The following is a 14,084-nucleotide window of genomic DNA, read 5'->3' on the forward strand; positions in this document are numbered from 1 at the left end:
ACCTGTAGCTTCTGGACCAGCCTTTAAGGCCAGCCCCACATAAGCACATTGCGATAATCCAACATTGATGTTACCAGTGCCTGGACCACTGTGGCTGCAGTTGGCATATCACCTGAAGCTACTTGGACCTCTAGTCACTGTAGTCACTGTAGTCACTTCAGTAGTCACTGAAGCTACTTGGACCTCTAGTAACAAGGATAGATCCATAAGTATCCCCCCACCCTGCCTATTGTACAGATGATCCTTCAGATGGAGTGCAACCCCATCCCAAACAAGTAGCATCTCCCAGACCTGGAAACCACTCACCCACAAGGCCTCCATCTTGCCAGGATTCAGCCTCAGTTTATTGGCTGTCATCCAGCCCATTACTACATCCAAGCACTGGTCCAGGACCTGCGCAGCCATGGGCCACACCTGATTCAGATGTAACTGAAAAATACCTGGCTTCAAATCTCCTAATGACCACTCCGAATGGCTTCATATACAGTCAGGGCCAGAAATATTGGAACAAGGATAACTGTTTTGGCAGTTGGCCTCTGTACACCACCACATTGGTAGATAGATGATAGATAGATAGATAGATAGATAGATAGATAGATAGATAGATAGATAGATAGATAGATAGTGATCCTAGCAGTGAGAAAGTGCGGGAACGAGGCTTGCTAGATGCTCGACGCAGATGCAGGGAGCGACGAGCAATGGAGGGCGCGGAAAGGAGGCGTAGTGCCCGTTTGGCACGCAAGCAGCGGTTGCCTCCCGTGGACCCAAGGGAAACAGGGAGGATCTCTCCCTAGCCCATAATTTTAGGGTCTTCAAGTGACTCTCCTTCAAACGGGGATCAACTGCCTACTCGGCGCATAGGCCACTCTGCTGTTCCTTGTTTAGTCGCTGGTGAATAGCATCTGAAAGAATCATTAAGTTGTAAAAGGATTAAAGCCTTGAAAAGAATCCTTTCATCTGTGTCTTGATTTGGCTATTGGGGTCTACTGAAAGAGGCCGCTAGGGCGCTCCTGACAGGAACAAACCAACATCATTTCAAACTTAAGGATCGCCTTTAATACCTGGATGAAAATCCTTTGCAGTCAATGACTGCCTGAGTCTGGAACCCATGGACATGACCAAATGCTGAGTTTCCTCCCTCGAGATACTTTGCCAGGCCTTTACTGCAGCTGCTGCTTGTTTGTGGGTCTTTCTGCCTTCAGTCTTGTCTTCAGTAAGTGAAAACCATGCTCTCTTGGGGTGAGATCAGGTGACTGACTTGGCCATTGAAGAACATCTTTGCCTTGAGAAACTCTTAGGTAGCTTTTGCTGTATGTTTTGGGTGATTATCCATCTGAAATATGAAGCGGCGTCCTATCAGTTTGGCAGCATTCAGCTGAATCTGAGCAGAAAGTATAGCCCTACACACTTCAGAATTCATCCTGCTGCTTTGATCAGCAGTCAGGTCATCAATAAACACCAGGGACCCGGTTTCATTGGCAGCCATACATGCCCATACCAGAACATGGCCTCCACCATGTTTGACAGATGATGTGGCATGCTTTGGATCATGAGCTGTTCCTTTCCTTCTTCATACTTTTCTCTTCCCATCATTCTGGTACAAGTTAATCTTGGTTTCATCAGTCCAAAGTATCTTATTCCAGAACTGGGCAGGCTTTTTTAGGTGTTTCCTGGTGAAGGCTAATCTTGAGCCTTACCAGTGGTTTGCACCTTGTTGTGAAGCTTCTGTATTTACATTCATAAAGCCGTCTCTTGACTGTAGATGTTGACAATGACGTGCCTGCTTCCGCAAGAGCGTTCTTGACCTGGCTAGATGTTGTGAAAGGGTTCCTCTTCACCATGAGCAGAATTCTGCGGTCATCCACTTTAATTGTCTTCTGTGGTCTTCTAGACCTTTTGCTGTTGCTGAGCTTGCCAGTTAATTCCGTCTTTTTCAGGATGCTCCAAACTGTTGTGTTGGCCACTCCCAATGTTTTTGCTATCTCTCTGATGGGTTTATTTTGTTTCCTCAGCCTAATGATGACCTCCTTCACTCACATGGACACCTCTTTGGACCTCATGTTGGGAGTTCCAGTGAACAGCTGCCAAATGCAAATGTCACACTCAGAACCACCTCTAGGCCTTTTATCTGCTTGATTGGTCATGGGGTCCCCAGGAAACAGGCCACACCTGGCCATGCAGCTGCTTGTCAGCCATTCGTTCCATTACTTATGAGACACCAATGATGGGGGCGTGTGTATGCCACTGGCTGTCCTTCCTGAATGGTTAGTGTGTTTCCATCTGGGTTTGTTTCCTTTCACCTTCAATGTGGTGGTGTACAGAGGCCAACTGCCAAAACAGTTATCCTTGTTCCAATATTTCTGGCCCTGACTGTACATGTTAAGTAGCACTGGGGACAAGATGGTACCCTGTGGCACTTCATAGTAGAATTGCCAGGGGCAAAACAATCTCCCAATGCTTCTCTAGAAATGACCCTGGAAACCCACTGCAAGACAGTGGCCCCAACCTGCAACCCTCTGAACCAGTCCAGAAGGATACCACGTCATCAAAGAGATAGAGCAAGAGCAACTGAAAAACAGAGCAAGAGCAACAGGGTCACGCTCCCCCGTCCCTCTCTCAGTTCTTTGGCTGCAATCATGTACATGCTTACCTGGGAGTAAGACCCCTTGAAAACAATGGGACTTACTTCTGAGTAGACAAGTACAGGATTGCATGGCAAGTGAACAATGAGGTTGAACAAACAGGACCTGCAACAAAATGTTGCAGTGCGTAGTGCTCTTTTTTCAAGATCTCAGCCACTCCATTTCATTTCCCCTGCTCCCCCTCCAATGTTTTACCTCCTCCCCCCCAATGGTTAGTCAGCATTCCATGACCACTGAGTATGCTCAGTTATTATTTAGCTGTTTTGGGCTCCTTACCCCATTTAAGGTTTCTTTTTAATTGTACTTCTGCAAACCTTGGGGTTCCTTCAAGCTTGTTGATACCTTTGTCTTGTGCATGGGTGGTACTGTTCTGGCTACATAAGGACCAACACTCACCACCTGAATGTCAGAAATAGAGGGAATGATACTGCATGCACACTTTTCCATACATGTTCACAAATAAAGGGGCTGGGGAGACTTGGCTTGTTTTAAATGAACACTGCCAATTCAGAGAGGGAGCCTGAAATATCCCTGAGGGCAGGGCCAGCCCTCCTATGAAGCAGGGTGAATCCCCTGCTCAAGTGGTGAATCAGGAATGGAAGCAGATTGCACACATCTCTGCTGGGAGAGCCCCCACAGGCACTGCTACCATAGCACCAGGTCCACTCACCCACTGCAGCAAATGCCACAGTGGGAGAGTGGCCAGCAGGGCTCCTTGGAGTAGCTCCCTCCCCATCTCTCACTCTAAACTCCACCTGAGCGAAAAATGTGTGTGGAGGGGTGCTGCTCAAAGAGAAGCCACCTGCTGGATCTCTTGCTTTGGGAGAGGACTCTCCCAAATTAGAAATCTGAAAAAAAAAACTGTAACTGTTTTCTCTTGGTCAGAGCTGAATGATAATTTCAAGCACAGTAGTCCCTAGAAGGGGATTACACCTGCCCAATGTCAGAAAAACAAGTGCAGAGTTTATATTTTGATTTTCTTTGAAAGGGAACTGCCAACAACATTTTTATTCCTTGAAAGAATTGGATAAAAATTTCAGGATTAATTTCTCCATCAGAGGAGATGATGTCTGCCAAATTTCAGAATGATAGCCACAGGGGTTTTCATGCAAGGGTAAACTTGACATTTTGAGGTCTCCAAAAATGGACATACTTATCTCCCTATATTCCTTGTGGATCATTATTCTGAAAATTACAGACAGCCTAGAGGTGTCCCTAAGTAAGAAACCAGCAAAGTTTCAGAAGGATAGGTGCAGCAGTTCATGTGGAAGGGGATTTCTCCAAATCTGGGGAGAGAGTGATTTGCTTTCCCTTCCCTTCACCCCCCCCACCATAGTTTTTGGGTAAATTTGTATGAAAATTCACAGGTCATTAGAGGTGTCCCCCAGACAAGAAACCTGCAAAGTTTCTGAAGGATATGCATGCGTGCAAATTTTGAATTACTATAAGTTATTTACATTTCACCAGTGTTAGCAGCAGGGGGACATGGTCAGGAAAGTGCACTCATGTCCTGTTTGTGGGTTTCCTGTGGCCATCTGTTTGGCCACTGTGTGAACAGAATGCTGGACTAGATGGACCTTGGTCTGATGCAGCACAGTTCTTCTTATGTTCTTAAATACAGAATGCCTCTATTCATATGCAGAATGCTTTTCTTTCACCACTGAGCACTTACATTCTCCCTATACCAATTCTATTCCCCTCTGTGCAACCATCCCTCCTCATATCCCCTCTTTAATGAGCTTCCGCCACGCATTGAAAACTTGAATGTTCAGGCAGGCATTTAGGGTGGGTTAGGGTATTTTTTGAAATATGATGTCTAATGTTTAATTTTACTGTTTTAGATTGTTTGTACTGCTGTACATTGCTCAGAGTGGCCGGGTGACCAGCCAGATGGGCGATTAAGAAATTAAATAAATAAATAAATCCTACTATCCAGCGACTCTTCATAAAAACAGATGTCTTGTTTTGTGCAACTCTCCTCTACCTCCTCCTTGTTACGCACATGCTCTCATTGTATCTTCCTCCCCATAACTTCATTTGTGCCAAGACTTCACCAAGATTCAGCCAATGAGTCTGTTTTCAAAACTAGAGTTAAGTTATGGAGAAAACCTAAGCATGTACTAAGTGCCTTTCTGGTACCACTGAAGCTAGAGTTCATGCAAAATGGACACACACTCACACACACACACACACGACAAAACATGGATAGGACTGAGCTGAAAGGGCAGTCAATTCAACAGACTGTAATTGGGTAGCCACTGTGTTAAGCTTGCAGTACCATGTTCACAACTCAGGACTTATTTCTGAGTAAACATGCAGAACATTAGGGTGCAAACCTCCCTGCAAAATAACTTGTGCTGGAATCCAATGCACACTTCCCTGAGGGTAGCCCAGTACCGTCGGCACTGACTTGCAGTAGCAGCTCTCCAGGGTTTCATAGTAAGAGGTTGGACAGGTAGGCTCTCTCGATTGGGCACCGGGTCTCTCATTCTGAGGACACTCCCAAAGTGAGAGACAGGGCAGGTGGGCATGTGGCCTCTCCACAGAGCTCACCTGCCCAACCTCTTGCTTGGGGAGAGGCCTCAGAAAGAGAGACCTGGCGGGCAGCCTCTCCAGAGAGCTGCTCAGACCTAAATGCCATGCTTTGAGGGGTTCTTTTTCGAGGCAAGCCATTGTGAGGTGGCCTGGAGACTGCCTGTACAATCACGAGCAGTGGGAGAGGGGGAGCGGCAGGGCACATCCTCCTGCCTCACTCAGTGGGACATCTTGCACCGCCACTGCCTGATGAGACCAGCCTTCTCCCCCTGCTGCCCACAGCCTCCTGTAGACACAGAGCCTTTCTACATGAGGCTTTTATTGTGCACTAGTGATTGCTCACTCAGGGTGGTTTATGGGTGCTTTATATGACATCATCATCCTCCAGGGCCTCCCTTGTGCTTTGCTACCATTATCGTGGGTTTTTTTAGATCGAGGAAAGTGCAGTATTTTTCTGAATGGTGTTATTTTTATAGCATGTAATTGTGCGATTCTGCTGTACCACAGGGCCATCTAATGGCTGTATAATGAAATATATAGAAAGGCAGAGAAAGAAAAACCCTGGGAAAAAGCACATGTAAAGGAGCCAACCTGAATCCTGCAAAGAATCCGGAAGTAGAAGCCCCAGTAAACATGCAGGATAAAAGCCTCATGTAGAAATGCCCGTAGTCCTAGCCTTTTACCATTCTGATCACCCTAACTGAGAATATAACAGGGTGGTTTAAAGTCATTAAAGGGTAACAACCTGTATTCAATTATCATTGAAAACATCCCCTCCCCCCAACATACACAAACACCATGGATACCATATATCTGTAGTATCACAGATGTATTCAGCAAAATGGATAGAAAAATGGGTCAAGGAGGCATGAAGTAGGGACCATAAGGAAAAATCAGTCGCAGTTCCCAGATATTTAGTTCAAATATTCTGGGAAGACCTGAAAGGAAAGGAGCTGAGAATCCTCCCTGTGCATAATTCCTCTGCCTTACTTACACACACAAAATACACATCATTCATTGTTGTATTGACCTTCAGACTAATATTTGGAATATATCCCAACACCATCTTCTCTCTACCCTAATGAGGATGTCTTTCTGGCACTCAGTTGCATTCCAGGGGACACCCTTAGTGGTCAACTTTCTCTTTAATTAAGGTTTATTTCTGTAGAGCAGCTGGTTTCCTGGACTAGAATTATTTGGTGAGTCATCAGTTAATATATACATACCAAATTAAAAAAAGGAGAGCAGCTGTGTACTGACTGACAATATCTGCCAGGAAAGAGAAGGTAATTGGTATGTGCTGCCTTTTCTGTGCTGGGTTTAGATGTGTAAATGGAAAACACCTCTTTTCTTTCTAGTCTGGAAGCCTCAGAGCTGTTAATGCCAGAGTGTATTATTCTCTTCCCTGCATCTGGGGAGATTGTGAAGGTTAGTTCAGAAAGTACAAGCATTTTCACAATCCTGCTCTCTGGCATGCTAGTTTTTCTGTATCCAGGGAGCATTTTAAATGGTGAGACATTCAAAAATGGAATTCCTAATCTCCATTCTAAGTGGCACAGTCTCAGGAGAGCTATACCATATACCTTTTCTTAACATATAGATCAGTTTAGACCAGAAGCTGGGTGGCCCAGGGGCCCATTTCCAGCCCCCGACACCCCACCACCACGGGCTGTCCTCCTGCTGCTGCCATGCTGGCCCAAAAAATTGGCAGGTTGCCACTGAAATTTGGTGGCAAACCATTATGGAGCCTTAGAAAGGCCAAATTTAGCTAGAAAACTAGTAACATCTGGCCTAAGGCTCTGTAGTGCTTGCTATCAAGATGTTAAGATAAAAGTCAGTGACTTAGCTAATTTCCGAAGAAGGATATTCCAGTTAGTACTTATCTTCCAAGCTACTTATTCTCCAAGCCTTTCTCTCCCTGACCCTACTCCATATCTGTTGATATGACCATTCACCCTATTCATATGGGACACAACCTTGGTGTCATCTTTAATATCTTCTTTTCTCTGTTGCTCCCCTTGCTCATTCAGTTGGCAAGTCTTGCTGCTTTTCCCTGTACAGTATTGCAGATACAGCCATACTGTTCCTCTCTATTCACTTGGCTAAAACCCTGGTTCACTCTTGGTCATTTCCTGCCTTGACTTGCAACCTCCTCCTCTCTGGCCTTTGTCTTTCATACCTCGGCCCCCCCACTCCCACTGCCAAAAATATGTATCTCCATTGCTCTGAAGACATAACACTTTTTCCCAAATCACTTCACTGGCTTCCCATGTATTTCTGTGACATATTCCCCATTCTTTTAAATCTATCCACAGTCTTGCACCATTCTAGCTCTTGTCCCTTGTTTCTCATGATATCCCCACCTATGACATCTGCTCCAACTCTACAACCCATTCAAAGGTCTCCAGTTCTCTTAAATGACTCTGCCCATTCTATCTTGCCGTCTCTACATGCATGCTGAATATATCTGCAATACCACTTTCCCCTTCAAATCCCTTCACTGGCCTTTGACTTGTCCTTTTAATACACATTCCCAACTGTATTTTAAGTATGTATAGCAACATTTGTGCACATCTCCCCGCCCACCTGCTTTTGTCTTTCCCTCCTCCCTCCCCCACAGTTGTTTCCCCACTTTCTGTTTTAAACTCCTTAGAAGCAGAGACTTGTTGGTGTTGCCTATGTAATTTTGTTGCCCCATGTACAATTCTGGTGCCTTAATAAATAACAGCTTCCTTGGGTGTAAATCCCCATTAAACTCAATGGATTTAGGTCCAGGTAAACATGCATAGAACTGGGCTTTTTCTACACGCTTAATTCCATTTAAATTGCATAATTTTATAACACAATAATTAAACTGTGCATTAGAAAGCATTTCCAATCCTACACAGCAGGATTATTCTGCACAAAATCCTACCATTTAAAGGAACTGTGTTTGGCACACCCAAGTGTTTGTCAAACGGAGTCCTAGAGTTTTCTTTTCCTGGTACAGTAAGAACAAGTTCAGTCCCAGGGTCTTGAACAAGTCAGCATCTCTCAGCTTCAGTTTCCAGTTTATAAAATTACAATATCAGCTACATGCAGCCCAGTCTACACCTGTTTACTCAGGAGTAAGTCCCACTGTGTTTAATGGAGCCTGCTCCATAGTAAGTTTATTTAGAATTGCAGCCTGAGTGACAGCACAATCCTACCCATAACTACTCAGAAGTAACCTCCATTTAATTTCATGGGCTTACTCCCAGGAAAGTGAATATAGAATTGCAGCCTTAACCTCCAAGACTGTAATTAGATTTAATTACTGTTGCCATAAAGAACTCTGCATATTAAAAATTATAGGGAAGTGTTAAAAAAAGAAAGAGAAGAGACGCAATCAAGTACAAGTTCTTCAACAATAATTAAACACCATCTAACTGCATGCTGCATTTCACCCAGAATTAGTGAGTCACTTCTGTCTTCTGAGGTGGTTTATTTTCCTGCCTTGATTATGAGTTGCTTTCGATATGAGCAACAAATACTTTAGATTGGAAATTACTTTTTCATCCCATTTGCTAAAATAAGTAACTTTGTTGCCAAATAGAAAATTCTGATTCTAAAATGGGTATAAGCAGAGACCTTTTAAAAATCTTCTTGGACATCTAATTGGGTTAAATCATTGCAAGCATATTCTAAACTGAAGAATAACTTAGAACGGCCTGGAAAACAAATCTGGTCTTGGTTCCAGCACACGTTCCAACCAAGCCGATTCCAAATAAAGGTCAAAGGTCAGTTGAAATAACTCTGGAAAAAGGAAACATTCCAGTGTTTTATAGTTGTTGGCATGAAAAGGACATCTGAAAAGACAAATATAGAACTACAATTTAAAGATAACTCTTTCAGATATAAAGACTGGAGTACAATTGACTAGAAGCCAATGTCTGTTACATCAATAGAACCTCCATATAGTTATGCTTAGGACTGAGATCCATGATCCATCAAAGCCTTTTCACTTATTATGAAAACGCATGTTATTAACTAGTTATTTTCACATGCTTTCAATTGTTACAGACAAATATAGCATCCAAGGAAAATTCTGCAAAACAACACTACAGCTCAGTGCAAAATTAAAAAAAAATGTTTGTTTCATCATCTCAAAAAGTTGGCTATCATCCATAAATCATATGTTTGTTGGGCTGGAAATATGATTGAGTTTCAGTGACTCAACAAAGGAGCTCAACAGGGATGCAAAAAGACAATCTTATTCAGAAATTCATTTTGATGGCCTGTTGTCATTCATTCTTCCCACCTAATCCATGTTAGGATTCTAAAGTTATGTATTTATTTTTCATTAACCATGAAGACATCCTTTTAAATATGGCACAGATCTAAATTTTCTCAGTTTGGTAACCAGTTATACAGTTTAGAAACAAAGTTAGGCCGCTAACTGGGACAAGCCAGTGAGAACTTCTTTCTCTGATACTTAAAAAAACTTCACTGGCTGCCAATCTATTTCCAAGCATGACTCAAAATGATAGTGCTGACCTTTAAGGATCTGAAAGATCATCTACTCCTACATGAACCTGCCCATACACTATTGTCATATTCAGAGACCCACCTTCAGGTACCTACACCTTCTGACTTGACATGGGTGATGACTAGGGATGTCCAGATTTTGTTGAAGTGTTCTGCATGCATTCTGTGGTTTAGATGGAGTTGTCCCATTGTTCGTTCACCAACATAATTGAGGTTTGTTTTTTTGCTTCTGAAAAGTGCGTTAACATAGATTTTCTGTAACATACTTTAATTAGTTTTTTTTCTTTCAACAAATTAATTTGTGTAACTTTTGGGGTGGGTGGCTGGGGAGTAAATCCACAGAATCTGCCTGACTCACAGATGACAGTCCAATGCAGAAGCCATGAACCAGATTTACAGAAATCCAAACTAATTTTAATCCATTTTGGATTTCTCTGACATCCCTAGTGACGACTGTGGTGCTTTTTGGAGTGCGTTCCTGAAAAAGGCTTGCCTGGCACCCACTCATATCTTTTCAGCCCCTAATGAAAACCATTTCTCCCCAGGCCTTCTAAATTTCCCAGATCTTATAAATTCTGATTTTATACTGCAACTTTTCTGGTTTTACTGCTTTGTTTTATTTTATTATTGTTTAATTTATTTGAATTATTTTACTTATCTCTATGATTGTTAGCATCCTTGGAAACAGTAACACTGAAGGATGGGATAGATATTCTAAAATAAACTAAGGTGCAATCCTATGTATGTTTAGACAGAAATAAGTTCAACAACTCCCAGCATACCCCAGCCAGCATGCTGGGATACTGGAAGTATGGATACTGGTTTTCCATAGTACTCCCTCCCACCTAGCCAGCCACTATCTCTTCCCCTAGCCCACCTTGCAGGGTTGTTGGAATGGCAGAATAGGGGGAAGAGCAACAACAGCACTGGGGGGGGAACAAGTTGGGTCTAATGAAGAAAGTGTCCCCTGTGAAGTGGTCGCATGGGCGGGTGGGGGGCTGCTAGGGATGGCTTGATGCACTGTCTGTATACAAGTCCATTTGTGGATGTCTTACTTCTGTATTTGGGAACCTGGAAATCAGTATACCCTTCAGACTTAGTAGTGCAAGCAATATACTGCATTTAATTCCACCACACTGACATATTTAGCAGAGAAGGACTAGCAGCACCAGCAACCTCGGGGTAAGCCACCAAGAAGACTCTCACTCCCTTGGAGGAAGGAGGGTCCAGCTCCCATAGCTCACTATCCAGGCCACTAGAAGGGCTTCCAACTTCCCTCCTGCTGCGGAGGAGTGAAGGGATGGGTGGAGCCATCAATCATGTTACAGGAACCAATGATCATGGGACAGAGTATGGAGCCAGCAGCCCCCTTCTGTCCTTATGGTTCCATGCAGCTCCGCCCAGCCATGAAAAGGTGTATAGTGGAGAGACATGCTATGAGAGATGCCTGTATACAGGGCCACTGTAAATCCCGGAAAGGATCTGGAATCAAAAGGACCAGTTTGTAGTGGGATAAAATACCAGGTGTGAAGAGAGCCTGTATCTTCCTTCCCATAACTTCATTTGTGCCAGGACTTCACCAGGATTCAGCCAATGAGTCTGTTTTCAAAACTAGGGCTAAGTTATGGAGAAACCCTAAGCATGTACTAAGTACCTTTCCCTCACCCCTGAAGCTAAAGTTTATGCAAAATGAAAAAAAAAACACACCCACAAATGACAAAACATGCATAGGACTGAGCTGAAAGGGTAGTCAATTCAATAAACTGTAATTGGGTAGGCACTGTATTAAGCCTGCAGTAGTATGTGAACCGAGAACTACCTGAAGTACAAGCTGGGTTTCGACGAGTTAGAGGAACTAGAAATCAAATTGCCAACATTCGCTGAATCATGGAGAAAGCAAGAGAATTCCAGAAAAATGTCTATTTCTGCTTCATTGACTATGCTAAAGCCTTTGATTGTGTGGATCACAACAAACTGTGGCAAAGCCTTAAAGAGATGGGAGTACCAGACCACCTTACCTGTCTCCTGATAAACCTGTACGAGGGTCAAGAAGCAACAGTAAGAACCAGACATGGAACAACCGATTGGTTCAAAATTGGGAAAGGAGTACGACAAGGCTGTATATTGTCACCCTGCTTAACTTATATGCAGAGTACATCATGAGAAACACCGGGCTGGATGAATCACAGGTCGGAATTAAGATTGCCGGGAGAATTATCAACCTCAGATACGCAGACGATACCACCCTAATGGCAGAACGCAAAGAGGATCTCAAGAGCCTCTTGTTGAGGGTGAAAGTGCAGAGTGCAAAAGCTGGTTTGAAACTCAACATTAACAAAACTATGGTCATGGCATCTGGCCCCATCACTTCCTGGCATATAAAAGGGGAAGAAATGGAAGCAGTGACAGATTTTATTTTCTTGGGCTCCAAGATCACCACAGATGGTGACTGTAGCCATGAAATTAAAAGACGCTTGCTCCTGGGGAGGAAAGCTATGGCAAAGCATAGTAAGAAGCAGAGACATCACCTTGCCGACAAAGGTTCGCATAATCAAACCTATGGTTTTCCCAGTAGCAACGTATGGCTGTGAGAGCTGGACTATAAGGAAGGCTGAGCACCAAAGAATTGATGCTTTCGAACTGTGGTGCTGGAGAAGACTCTTATGAGTCCCCTGGACTGCAAGGAGGTCAAATCAGTCCATCCTAAAGGAAATCAACCCTGAGTGCTCATTGGAAGGACAGATAGTGAAGCTGAAGCTCAAATATTTTGGCCACCTAATGCGAAGAGAAAACTCCCTGGAAAAGACCCTGATGCTGGGAAAGATTGAAGGCAAAAGGAGAAGGGGACAGCAGAGGATGAGATGGCTAGATAGCATCACTGATGCAATGAATATGAACTTGAGCACACTCCGGGAGAGAGCAGAGGACAGGAAGGCCTGGCGTGCTATGGTCCATGGGGTCACAAAGAGTCGGACATGACTTAATGACTGAACAACAACAACCATGCTCACAACTCAGGACTTATTTCTGAGTAAACATGCAGAACATCAGGGTGCAAACCCCCCTGCAAAATAACTTGTGCTGGAATCCTATGACACTTTCCTGAGGGTAAGCTTCATTAAACATAATGGGGCTTCTGAGTAGGCATACACAGGATTGTATAAATGACCAGTATTTATCTCCCTTCCACTTAAAAAAACAAACCCAAAATTCCTATTTTTATTAAAGCTTTCTGTTCTTAGAAAAATAGGAGGCTGCCTTCTACTGAGTCAGACCCTGGGTCTTTCTAGTCCAGTCCAATACTGACTGGTAGGAGCAGCTCTCCAGGGTTTCAGGCAGGATTCTTCCCTAGCCCTACCTGGAGATACTGGGGATTGAATCTGGGACGTTCTGTATGCCAAGCAAGTGCTCTACCACTGAGCTACAGCCCTTCATATTGCTGGATAATGGTAACTGACAAACAAAACAGCACCAGATTTGTTTCTCTGCAACCACATGAACCCATTTTTCTCAAAGGCTTGAGTGAGGAGAAGGAGAAAAAACAACCTTCTTGTCTGTTTGTATGAAGTCAAATACAGTTCAGAACTTCTCTTGCCCATGGAAGAGAATTCTCTTCAAGAATTCCCCAATATATGACCTGGATGGACTAAAGAAGAGAAAGAAAGAATAGGATAGGTGAGGGAAGATGAAAAGAAGAATGGTGATTGGAAATGCGGTGGGGGTGGGGAGGGTAGAGAGAATTCCTTAAGCCAAGTGGCTCCTTTCAGAGAGGTAATACTTCAGAGGAACTTAGGAGGCTATGGAGGGTTTGTAAGGATTTCACATACTTACATTAACTTTATGAGGCGAGGTGGCTGAGGGCTTGTTCTAGCTTTTAAAAAAATACTCTAGAACCGATTTAAAAGCCTAGCAGTTCCTTGATCATGATGCCACATTGTCCAAACCCTCCTTTTGGAATAATTTGAGTCCTGCAGCTATTTAGGAGAAATTAAAGTGGAGGGGGAGAAAGAAGTTTGTGGAGGCTGATTGGATCCTTTGCTGTACTGAAGCTACTAACTTCTGCAGAAGCCAAAGATTCCACTTTGGGGCAGTGAAATCAGATGCTGTGTGAAGTACCAGTATTTCACATGGAACTCTTTCTTCCCTTCCATCTCCCTCTTCAAAATTTAATTGCAAGCAAGCTCCCAGCAGTGGGCATGTAAGAGCAGAAAAGTAAAGGGAGAGTTTTTTTGCACCTCAAAACAACAACAACAACAACAACCCTACACCAGAGATTAGGAATAGTGACCTTAGGGATGGTCACCTTAAACACCTTTTGATTAAGATCTCTAATCCCCCATGTGGCTTGACAGTTTTTACTTTTTGTTTTAGTCTTTGAGAAATGGAAACTTTATGCATGGC

Source organism: Heloderma suspectum, chromosome 2, assembly GCF_057233095.1.
Source record: "Heloderma suspectum isolate Gila_16-S chromosome 2, 16-S_ref, whole genome shotgun sequence".
NCBI lineage: Eukaryota > Metazoa > Chordata > Lepidosauria > Squamata > Helodermatidae > Heloderma > Heloderma suspectum.